The sequence below is a fragment of the Manis javanica genome, chromosome 3, assembly GCF_040802235.1.
Source record: "Manis javanica isolate MJ-LG chromosome 3, MJ_LKY, whole genome shotgun sequence".
Taxonomy (NCBI): Eukaryota; Metazoa; Chordata; class Mammalia; order Pholidota; family Manidae; genus Manis; species Manis javanica.
The window spans coordinates 23,559,633-23,573,181 of record NC_133158.1 but is presented as its reverse complement, the minus strand read 5'-3'; the positions used below and the strand labels follow the sequence as shown (position 1 = coordinate 23,573,181).

Below are 13,549 nucleotides of genomic sequence, written 5' to 3'. Positions count from 1 at the left end.
GCAATTCTGTGTCCTAGTAATCTTCTCCTTGATCTTCATATGTCTGTTTTTCTTATCCTACAAAACTCAGCTGAAATGTTTTCTTCTAAAAAACACTGGTCTTCTCCATCACACTAACTGCTTTGCACCCAGACACTTAGCCCTTGTAACCCACTCTTCTTCCTACTAACATTCATACCATTTCTTTTTCCCACTTATTTCTCTGTTATCTGCCTCCTCATATAGACTTTAAGCTCCAAATGTGGAATATTTATTTATTTACCACTGTCTCTAGTAGGCATGCCAACATCTAGTAGGCACTCAAATATTTATTCAATAACTATGTACATGTGCATCACTTTACATCTGGATTGGTAGTTAATAACAGTTCCACAAAAACCTATTTTTTTTACGTACTGGTGTATATTCCAAATTTTCTAAAATGAATATATATTACTTGTGAAATCAAGAAAAAAAAACTTTTAAAGAGTTGTTTTCCTTTTATAATACCTTTTGTAGGCCTTTGATTTTCTGATTTACTCCATATATTTAAGAGGCAGTCATTTATCAGAATGTAAATATTAGTCTTCTGTGGAGAAGGCATTCACATCAATGAAGAAGATGTTGAAATAGCTGGTAGTCCTGTAAGTGATTATGACCTTCAAAGCTTACACAAGGAAGAAAATTAGAAGTAAAAAGAAATGACAGTTTACTAAAGATTAGATCAAACGGCATGAAATCACTTCTAGAGGTGACAGCAATTAATCTTTTTCTTAAATGGTATCAGTGGCAGGGTCCCTAGTAGAACAGTCACTCATCTGGAACTAGACCAGCCTTCAAGGCCAAGAACTTGACAAGAGAAGGAGCCCAGCTGGAAAATGCACTACAAGTACAGTAACAGGGCAGCCTTCTCATAATACAGACAGGAAGCAGTCCAGAAGAAGATAAGAGAGAGCTGGTGAAGCATGAGGATGAAGAATCATTTCACAGAAAAACCTAGTAGCATCAATCAAAATCCCAAGAAGCAGACTAAATTCCAGAGGCTGAACTTCAATCCTTGAAAGAGAAACTTTAAGAAGTCAGATAAAGTCTTAATCTTACACTTAATGTAGGATCCCAAAAGAATAAGCTTTGAGATAGAGCAGAAAGATCCACTTCTCAGAATGTAGGTCCGAGAACCTTTAATAAAGTTAGCCCAGGTTGACTTTATTTTTGAACTAAAAATGCCAGGCTAACAACAAGCATAATTACATGCACAAACACAGAGTAGGGGGGCTGCCGCTGACTCAGACCTGTGGCTAAAGAGAAAAATCTGGCAAAGAAAAAGTTGGTGAGGCTGAGACGGAAAGGCATTTCAGAAGGTTGTAGCTTTGGGGTAAGGAGGAATATATGTGGATTGGAAATAGCCAGGGTACACATAATCAACTATAAGCAAAATAAGGGATCTCTTAAATACTGCTGGTGTGAGTGTAAACCAGAACAATTTCAAAGGAAAGTTCAGCAGTATTTATCAAGGTTAACACACATACCCTACAACTCAGTGATTTGACATCTGTGGGGATATGACCTGCAGCTATGATTTCATCAGGAGTATGTATGCACCAGGGAATTCTTTGTCATAGTTTGTTAAAATGAAACTTTTGAAACTTAAATGCCCAGCCACATGAGAACAGACAAATATCATGATCAAGTCAGACAACACAATATTATACTGCATTTAAACTAAATGAACTAGTTGCCATATCCTGTATTTGATGATATCAAATATAGGGAGAAAGCAAGAAGCCAAACGATATGCATTGTATCATATTACTGAAGCAAGTGTTAACAATATAAAATAACACTATACATATTTTTGATAAAAGTATAAACACATGAATAGGAAGGAACACACTTCTGGACAGTTCATACCTCTGAAGAGGGAGGAAGGAGGAAACAGGGGTGAAAGGGGATTCACTTGTACCTGTAATTTAAGGGATCAATTCTATCTGTAATTAAAGTGTATCTAAAATAAAGGTAGCAAAATATAAACATTTTTTCCACGGAGATTAAGAATACATAACTATGACATATATTCTGTATTATTACATATTTAGAATACTTTAAACTTACTTTTTCAGAATTAAAATGCTGAATATTTTATTTTATGCAGAACATCCTCTTCTCAAATGACCACAATATTTTAAGCTAGAATTAAATAAGATTCTGACATTACATTTAATAGTTGTGGAAGGTATACATGCTGAAATTTATTTATAATGTACTTACTGGAATTCCAGTAAGCCCCTCCTTAGAGAGACATGTTAGCCTATCTAACGCTTTATGGTTTTCACATGATCATTGTCATTAATTTCATGTGTTGTATTCATGTGCTCTGCTTTTTATTTGACTTTGTAAAAAATTTATGTTGTCAATTTTCACTTTAGGAAGATTTATACTACACTACCAACTCATAATGTTAAAATTCAGTCATGCATAATTTGTTTTTTCCTTCCAAGACACTGTTTTATTACTAGTTCTAGTTTTTGAAAGGAAAAAGAAAGTTCTAGTTTTTGAAAGGAAAGGAAAGACTGGTATTATCCCTGTCAAGGAAAAAAACAACAGACATTTATAAAAGCTCAATATTAAACAAATGTAAATCTGATCAATTTTCTGATCATAGTTGACTACCATGAAGACATCATTTAGAACTCTTCACTATCATCTTCTCATTAAGTGACCAAATTGAGAAACAAACACCAATTGATCTGAAATGTTGGATTCTTTGGAATGTAGAAATACGCAGACTTCAAGTGAAGTATTCATACTTATACCCCCTTAAGCTACACTGAACCAGATTTCCACACTCAGGAAGCTAATGTGTTTAAACCACATTACTCACCTTATCTCTAGGAGAAAACCTTGAGCAAATATACATTTTAAAATATCAGTCCTACCTCCTAATAAAGGAGAACATTGAGGTTAGCCCAGGTTGAAAGAGCACTAAATTTGTAATTATGAATTAAGAGTGAAACAAACAATACTGTATTACATGGTATGATGTAATGAATCTGAGTATGTAATGAACCAGCTGACTGGCCTTTTCTATCTGCATTTCTGAACATAGTAAGGGCTATGACATGCCAAGGGCCCATTCCACAAAAACAAAAAATTGTAAGTGCATTTATGTAGTTAGCTACTAACTTTATCCCAACCTCTGTTATAATGACAATAAAGACACATCCTCAAGTGATATACTTTGTTACTGTATGCTTCCAGGGAAATCATTTTCTAGGAGAGAGAGGTACTATCTCATTTCACCAATGTACCACTTAAGTGCACAGAAAGGAAACCAACTTTTCATAGAGAAAGCAGACTTTTGGTGACTAGCAACTGGGAAATCTGAGGGGAGCTTGGAGAACATTTGATCTGTTGGCAACAGAAACGCTTACACTGCACTCTGCATCAGCTAAATCTGAGACCTTGGCAACTTGAGTTCATACATTAATGCTGATTGCTACTTCTCAGTGGAGAAACACTGCTGAAGGTACAGGTGTAGTTCACATTCCAGCTTTTTTTTCTCTCGAAAATAACTCACATCTGCTCACTGTAATTATTGAATAGTAATTAGAACTTAGCACTGGGGCTTAAATAACAAATAATGGAATTTTTAGGCCTGGCTCAGAAGGAATACTGAAGTCTCAAGTCCTGGGATATTTCAAAAAGCTCCTGAGGTGCAAGGAGTAAAACAGAACACCATGCTACAAGCTAAGAGACTCAAGTCTGTAGTGCCTGCTCCTCAGCTGACCAGCTCTGTGAAGTTCGACAATATATCTCATCCCTCTGGGGGATCCCCCAATTTCCACCTCGATAAAATGAGTGAGTCTGACTGAAGTTGAAGCTCTCAGCTCCAAAATTCTAAGTGTCCCCTTGAGAAAGGAGACTCTTCAGACAGAACTGATCAACTAGATGTAGTTTCTGACCCCATCAAACCAGGTGGATCCAAGATGGGAAACAAAAGTGACCTAAATTTACCTCCAAGCTCATTATATGCTCATTAATGCACTAAAAATCATACCCCTCTGTGCCCTGACAGTTCCAAAACAGACCATCTAAGGACAGAGAGGGAGGCATGCAAAATTCTAAGAAAGCCACACTTTTTCTCAGAAATAATGTGAATATTCCACCTCCTACTCAACACTGCCAGAAAAACTACCAAACGCAGACCTCACTGTTGCTGCTGATCTCTAGAACATGCCACACTCCCTTCTTGAGTCTGTTATCTCCCTTTCAATAAACTGCCACTGCTTTCACATGTTTGGCTGCTTCCTGAATTCTTTCTCTCAAAAATCCCCAATGACCTTTCACTCACTTTTTGAGAAGCTTTATTCTCATGCAAAATTCCTCTTGTGTGAGTTACACACAAGAATTACCTGGGGTGAATTTAAAAAAAAGCTTTGGCTCCCACCTGCGATCAATTAAATCAGAATCCCTTGGGATGGAGCTCTGTCTTGCTGTTCTATTAAGTCCCCAGTCAATTCTATTGCTCAAAGACTGAAAATCACATTTTTAAATTAAATATAATGAAAAATTGGAGATGGGGGACACTTAAATAACATTTAAGAAGAGCTTCAATATGGAGAACATATTTTAAACATCAGAATACCTGTAATGAAATAAATCTGTGATGCAATAAAAGCAAAAAATTGTTAAACCAAGGGACATGTTTTAAAAATAAACTTTTACAGGGGGTAGAAAAAGATGGCAGTGTGAGAAGTGAAGCAGAAACCTCCTCCCAAAAATCACAAAAATACAGCAAATACAACTAATCCTGAAAAAGCGACCTGAGGACTGTAGCACACACTGCCTACACCTGGGGGGAAAAAAAGGACCTCACAGAAAAGGGTAAAGTACCTGTGGATAAAGTGAAGGTTCCTATGGCTGGGATTCTCACCTGGCTGATTAGCTCACTACACACGTGTGGGCAATACATCATTACTGACTATATATAAAGTGCTCAGCCCACTGCTCTGTGCAACAGAGTGGCAGGGCTGCAGTAGAGCAGAGCAGAGTCTGGAGTAGTGGTAGCACCAAGGACAGAGACTGAGACAGCTGTTGGGGCAGAGGCCCAGAGGCAGAGACCAGCTTGCTGCATGTAAACATGCTCTGAGTGGACAGGATTATGGTGATTAACCTGCCACTGTGGGAATAAAGTTGGGTATAAACCCTTTCACCCAAAGAATGTTCCACTGTCATTTCTTTGGTCTCATTGAATCCATAGTGAACTTGTCCAGGGCTGAAACCCACTGGCAAGGCAGTACCAAAGCCATGATCTGGAGGGGAACCAAGTCCTTGCCCCAATCCAGCCCACAAGCAAGAGGAACAGAAACAGAGCAGGGAAGGAGTAGAAGCCCAGGACTGATGAACACCAAGCTCTGGATATCTGCCCCAGAAGGATGAACCCATATTACATGGTGCTCTGGAGATTACTGGGTTGGAAAGCAAAGAAAGGTGGAATACTCAGAGAGACCAAGATTCCAGACACCTATGGAGAACAGGTATGCACAACCAACCCCCTGGGACAAAGAAATGCAAGCAGATTGAACAACTTCCCAGCAGAAAGAGGGAAACTAAATGGGAAAAGATTACACAGAGCTCCCTGCTCAGGAGAAAGAACAGGTGGACAAAACTTTCCCAGCACACTCAAGCCATCAGGTTGGGAACCCTCAAGAGCTTCAGATGTTCCACATGCCTTGCTGGCCACACAGCCCTGAGCTCCCCACTACAGCAGGCAGCCTGCCTCTCTTTCCTCCCAGCAGGCACTGGTCATCCTCACCTGTCACCCCCACGATCCTTCCAGGCCAGCCAGAGGGAGGCCCTGCCCACAGCAGCCACAGGGGCATAACATAGAGGCTCCTCCCTGCACGAACAGCAAACTGGGCCTGGCAGTGGAGGTAGGTGTTACATCAAGTAAAGCAGGAAACCCACCCAGCCCAGCTCCTTCTTCCCAGCAGGCACCAGATCAACTCACCTGCAACCCCACAGTTGCTGCAGGTGTATGACAGCTCCAGAGAGTAGAATTTCTGGGCACTAGAGGGTACCACATACAGAAAGTCATTATTAGATAGGAATAGTCAGAAAAATGAAACGGCAAAACAATTTGTACAAACAAGAATCCAAAAAACACCAGAAAGAGGGCTAAGTGAAACTGAAATCATCAATCATCTTGACAAAGATTTCAAAATAAAATCATAAACATGCTCACAGAGCTATAGAAAAATATTCAAGATCTCAGGGAAGACTTAAACAAAGGAAATTTTGAAAAACATGGTATGTGAAATGAAACATACAATGGAGGAATTTAGAAGTAGATTAGATGAGGTAGAGGAGTCAGTAAGTGAAACAAATCAGAAAAGAGGAAAACAAAGAAGCTGAGGCACAGAGAAAAAAAAGGGTCTCTAGGAATTAAAGATTAATAAGAGGTGTGTGACCAGTCTAAACAGAAGAATATTTGCATGATAGTGGTACAAGAAAAAGAAAGGAGAGAATAAGGAATAGAAATAGTCTTTGAGGAAATAATTGCTGAAAACTTCCTCAAGCTGAGGAAGCAAATAGTCTCACAGGTCATAGAGGTACACAGATCTCCCAACTAAAGGAACCTTAGGAAAACAACATCAAGACATAGAATAATTAAAATGGTAAAGATCAAGGAGAAGGAGAGAGTACTGAAACCAAAGAGAGAAAAAAATATCACTTATAAAGGAAACCCCATGTGGCTATCATCAAACTTCTCAGCAGAAACCATACAGGTCAGAAGAGAGTGTCATGACATATTTAATGTAATGAAACAGAAGGGCCTGAACCACGAATACTCTACCCAGCAAGATTATCATTTAAATTTGAAGAAGGGATTAAAGTATTTCAAGATAAGCAAAACTTGGAATTCACCACCACCAAACTGTTTCTACATGAAATATTAAAGGGACTGCTCTAGATGGAAGTGCTCCTAGGATCAACTAGCTGTCACCAGAGAATATAAGTTCACAATAAAGACACTAGATCAATTAATTACTAAACAAATACAGTATTAAATCAACTACTCACAAAGTTATTCAAGGGATACACAAAGAATACAGAATATTACACCTAATATATAATGAGTGGAGGAGGAAGAAGACGAAGGGGAGGGAAAAAAAGAACCTTTAGATAATGTTTGAAATAGAGTAATAAGTGACTTAAGGTAGACAGTTAGGTAGTCAGGATACTATCCCTGACCATTTGGTAATGACAAATCTAAAGCATACAATGGCAATAAGGCCAGATCTACTGATAATCACCCTAAATGTAAATGAACTGAATGCAACAATCAAAAGAAACAGAGCTGAAGAATGGATAAAAAAACAAGACCCATCTATATGCTGCCTACAAGAGACTCACTTTAAATCCAAAGACATACACAGACTAAAAGTGAAGGGATGGAAAAAGATATTTCATGCAACTAATAGGGAGAAAAAAGCAGGAGTTGCAGTACTTATATCATACAAAATAGATTTCAAAACAAAGAAAGTTACAAGAGACGAAGGAGGGCAGCTCCTAATGATAAAAGGGGTCAGTCCAACAAGAGGATAAAACCATTATAAATTTATATGTACCTAATGTAGGAACACCTAAATATGTGAAACAAACACTAACAGAATTAAAGGAGGAAATAGAATGCAATGCATTCATTTTAGGAGACATCAACACACCACTCACTCCAAAGGAGACATCTACAGAAGATTCCACAAAAAAGCAGTAGGATACACATTCTTCTCAAGTGTACATGGAATTTTCCAGTAGATCATATACTAGGCCACAAAAAGTACCTCAATAAATTTAAAAAGACTGAAATAATATCAAGCAGTTTCTCAGACCACAAAGATAAGAAACTAGAAAAAAATAGGAAAAACAAAAAAAGCCTACAAACACATGGAAGTTTAACAACATGCTTCTAAATAATCAATGATTGATGACCAAATTAAAGAGATCAAGCAATATATGGAAACAAAACAAAACAACAACTCAGCACCCCAAAACCTGTGGGATACAGTGAAGATAGTTCTGAGAAGAAAGTATATAGCAATACAGGCTTACCTCAAGAAAGAAGAAGAAGAACAATCCCAAATGAACAGTCTAAACTCACAATTAATGAAACTAGAAAAAGAAGAACAAATGAGGCCCAAAGTCAGGAGGAGGGACATATAAAGATCAGAGCAGAAATAAATACAATTTAGAAAAGTAGGACTAGAAAAATTTATGAAACAAGGAGCTAGTTCTTCAAGAAAATAAACAAAATAGATAAACTCCCAGCCAGACTTATCAAGAAAAAAGAGATTCATAAACAGAATCAGAAATGAAAAAGGTCACTATGGACGCCACAGAAATACAAAGAACTATTAGAGAATACTATGAAAAATTATATGCCAACAAATTGGATAAGCTAGAAGAAATCAACAGCTTTCTATAAAAATACAACCTTCCAAGACTGACCCAGGAAGAAACAGAAAATATGAACAGACCAATTACAAGCAATGAAATCAAATTAATAATAAAAAAACTACCTAAGAACAAAACTTCTATCCCAGATGGCTTCATGGCTAAATCGTATCAAATATTTAAAGAATAGCTAATACACCTCCTCCTTAAAGTTTTCCAAAAAGTAGAAGAGGAGAGAAAACTTTCAAACTTATTTTACAAAAACCAGAAAAAGACACCACTACAGACCAATACCCCTGATGAATATATATGCAAGAATCCTAATCAAACTATTAGCAAACTAAATTCAAAAATACATCAAAAATATCATCCATCATGACCAAGTGGGATTCATCCCAGGGAAGCAGGGATGGTACGATATTCAAAAATCAATCAACATTATGTACCACATCAACATAAAGAAGGACAAAAATTACAGGATCAACTCAATAGATGCTGAAAAAGCATTTGACAAAATTCAACATCCATTCATGATAAAAACTCTCAACAAAATGGGTGTAGAGGTTAAGTACATCAACATAATAAAGGACATATATGACAAACTCACACTCAACAGCGAAAATATGAAAACTTTTCTTATAAGATTGGGAACAAAAAAAGGATTCCTACTCTCACCACTTCTTTTCAACATAGTACTGGAATTCATTGCCATGGCAATCAGACAACACAGAGAAATAAAAGGAATCCACATTGGTAAGTAAGGAGTTAAACCGTTACTGTTTGCAGGTGACATGATATTATACATAGAAAATACTAAAGAATTCACCAAAAAACTAGTAGAACAAATAACTAAATTCAGCGAGGTTGGCAGGATACAAAATTAATACATGAATATCTATTGCACTACTATCTATTAATAATGAACTAGCAGAAAGAAAAATCAGGAAAACAACTCCATTTACAACTGCATCAAGAAGAATAAAATACCTAGACATAAACCTAACCAAGAAGATGAAAGATCTACACCCTAAAAACTACAAGACACTCATGAAAGAAATTAAATGCCAATAAGTGGAAATACATCCTGTGCTCATAAATAAGAATTAATATTGTCAAAATGGCCATGCTGCCTAAAGCAATCTACAGATTCAATGTAATACCTATCAAAATATCAACAGCATTCTTCAACAAACTAGAAGAAATAGTTCTAAAATTCATTCATATGGAACCACAAAAGACACCAAATAGCCAAAGCAATCCTGAGAAGGAAGAACAAAGCTGGGGGAATTACACTCCCCAACTTCAAGCTCTACTACAAGTCACAGTAATCAAAACAATTTGCTACTAGCCCAAGAAGAGACTCACTGATCAATGCAACAGCGTAGACAGCCCAGATATAAACCTACACATGTATCTTCAATGAATGGTGTTGGCAAAACTGGACAGCTACATGTAAGAGAATGAAACTGGATTATTGTCCAACTCCATAAACAAAAGTTAACTTGAAATGGATCAGAGACTTGTAGATAAGTCATGAAACCATAAAATTCTTAGTAGAAAACACTGGCAAAAGCTCTCTTGAATATAAGCATGAGCAACATTTTCCTGAACACATCTCCTCAGGCAAGAGAAACAAAATAAAAAATGAACAAATGGGACTATGTCAAAATAAAAAGCTTCTATACAGCAAATGACACATCAGTACAACAAAAACACATCCTACAGTATGGGAGAATATATTTATAAATGACTTATCTGGTAAGGGGTTAACATCCAAAATATATAAAGAACTCACACTCCTCAACACCCAAAAAATAAATAACCTGATTAAAAAATGAGTAGAGGATCTGAACAGACACTTCTCCAAAGAAGAAATCTGAATGGTGAACACCACATGAAAAGATACTCCACGTCATTAATCATCAAGGAAATGCAAATTAAAACCACAATGAGATATCACCTCATACCAGTTAGAATGGCCAACATCCAACAGAAAAGAAACAACAAATGCTGGCAAGGACACAAAGGAGAACCCTTGTACACTGCTATTGGTAATGTAAATTAGTTCAACCATTGTGGAAAGCAATATGGAGGTTCTTCAAAAAAACTAAAAATAGAAATACCATTTGACTCAGGAATTCCACTCCTAGGAACTTACCCAAAGAATTCAAGACCCCAAATTCAACAAGACATATGCACCCCTATGTTTATCGCTGCACTATTTACAACAGCCAAGATATGGAACCTAAGTGTCCATCAGCAGATGAATGGATAAAGAAAATGTGGTGCATATACACAGTGGAATATTATTCAGCCATAAGAAAACAAATCCTACCACTTGCAAGAGCATGGATGGAGACAGAAGGTATTATGCTCAGTGAAATAAGCCAGGAAGAAAAAGACAAGTACCAAATAACTTCACTCATTTGTGGACTATAAAAACAAAGCCAAGCTAAAGGAACAAAATAGCAGCAGATTCATAGACTCCAAGAAAGGATTAGTGGTTACCATAAGGGAAGGGGTTGGAGAGGGTGGGTGGGGAGGGAGAAGGGGATTAAGGGGCACTATAATTTGCAGTTACAAAAGGTAGGTAGGTCATGGGGAAGGCAGTACAGCATGAAGAAGACAGGTAATGACCCTACAGCATCTTACTATGCTGATAGACAGTGACTGCAATGATGGGGTGAGGACTTGATAATATGGGTGAATGTTGAAACCATCATGTTTTTCATGTGGAACCTTCATAAGATTGTATATCAATGATACTTTAATAAAAATAAATAAAAATTTAGAAGATGTATATATGTACATTTAAACAGATTTTGCCAAGGAGCTCACTTTAATCTACCCTTAAGTCTGCCCAAATAGGGTATTCCACTAATGAAGCAGTATATTAATTTTGTAACTGACATATGTGTAAGATTGTTATGGAATGTAAGTTTTGGCACCAATTCCAATAGGGGGTTTCCCTTCACCAACAAGCAATTCTTGGGAGACCAGGTGGGTGTTCAATAATTCAACTCAATTCTGATACTACTTATGGAGACAGCATTTGGTTCCAAGAGTTCAGTGCTGCAAGACTTTTCCCACCCAAACTTCTGATGCCAAATGCAAGTTCAGGGTGTTACCCATACTTGTGACCAACTGGCTATACATCAGAGGTTCCAACAAGCCCCTTCAAGTCAGAATGCCAATAAAAACTCCAGGTTGTAATCAGTAATTCTGATCAAGTGGCTTTGGGGAAATCAGAAGTTCCCATGACCTTCTACGGGTTCAGTTAAATTGCTAGTGGGGCTCATAGAACTTAGAGAGTCATTTCTGTTACAAGATTATGACTCAGGAACAGAGGAATGGCAGAGATGCATATAACGAGGCACAGGAAAAGGGTGTAGAGCTTTCATACCCTCCAGGCATGGCACTCTCCCAAGACTTTGAATCACTCACCAACCCAGAATCTCTTGGAACTCTGGGTTTTTATGGAGGCTTCATTAAATAGTCATGATTGACTTGATCATTGATCATTGGGGATTGATTTAACCTCCAGGTCCTCTCTGTCCCTGGAGGTTCCAGGGTGGGACTAAAAGCTCAAACCTTCTAAACACTTGGTTGGTTCTCCTGGTAAACAGCCTTCACCTTTAGATACATAGGTCACCTCATAACACAAAAGAGTCATTTCATTCACCCTCAACACTTAGGAAATTAAAAGAGTTTGGGGAGCTGTGAGTCAGAATCCATGAACAAAGAACCAAGTACATATGAGAAATACAGTTTGGTCATCCAAATGATCAAATATACTTTTCTTATTAATCATAATATTTCAAATGTGTCTCAGTATTTTTAATTGACAACTGAGAAAAAATGAATTTTAAAGTCAATATGAAGAATAAGCTAAATTACTGTTATAAACTCCTCATGAATGGCAGTCGTTACACACAGAAGTATGTTATCAAACCAATATGGAATGCCTTAAATATGGGTATTTTTTTGATAAAACATATTTTGCCTTTAATATAGGTTTTAAAATCAAGAGCAGACAGTAACCAGCCTAGGAAAATATACACATAGTTCTCTACATGTATAACATTAAGGGAAAGACAAAATCAATATGGAGTATAGAGAGGCATAAAATTACACATGCATATGAGAGTATATTATACTCTAAACCAACAGAAAAAGCATGAACTATGTAAAGCAATAGTTGCTACCTTACTTAAGAGTCCTCTGAAAAGTCAATTATCGGGGAAATTGTTTAATTGCTTTAAATATGATAATTGCTAAATAAATGTTAGTTGTCATCATCAATTCACTACTATTTGCTTTTCTACTATGTGTTTACTTTTGGGTAAAAAAAAGAAACACAGTTAATAAAGTCTTTGCTTCTGATAAATTTTGATGTAGTGAAGGAAAGAAGTAGATTCAAATAGACAAGAGATTCTGAGAAAGCATTAAGAACAGATGGCAGATGAGATATGAGAAGTTTCATAGCAGGGAGAGCAGAACAAAGTTAAGGCCCTAAATAAATTAGTAATATTTAGCCAAGTGTAAGGGATAGGGAAAGTAAATGGGAAATAGTATGTTCACAGACCCAGTAAGGATGTCAGTGTGCCAGGACCTAGTGTCCTAACTACGATCAACGGTACTCATAACATCACATGTACCTTCTCAAAGTTCCTTCCACCTCCCCAGTTATTGGACCCTCTCCAATTTTGTTCCACCTCAACCTGTATGGTTGCTGTCCAACTTAATGTGAGCTCAGTAGACTTTGCCTCAGGAGCCAAGTGCCACATACCCCAAAATCTCTGTTACCTGCTGTTAATTTCACATTCAGGTGAATCACCATAGCACACGTGGAATCTGGCTTCCTAAGCAATCCTGATAATGTGACCCAAGAGCATAGGAGCATTGACCAATGAAAGATCTGTGAGAGCTGGGGTGAATGCTCACTCATTTCTTCCCTCTGATGAGATGCATTTTTCCATAAGATGTGTTTTACTTGTGTGCACATTCAACATATCCCACATGGTTCAGGCTCTCCATACCTGCCAAGCGACTATCCTTGATTTTCAGCAGATAATAAAGCAGTGGCCACCTAGTAGTACAGTGCCTTTCTGCCACC

At 37.3% G+C, this 13,549-nt stretch overlaps 1 protein-coding gene across 6 annotated transcripts in view; it reads right to left on the bottom strand.

Moving 5' to 3' along the window:
• Positions 1–13,549, bottom strand: part of CNTN4 (contactin 4) — a 927,209-nt gene that overhangs the window by 791,662 nt on the left and 121,998 nt on the right. The window lies entirely within an intron of this gene.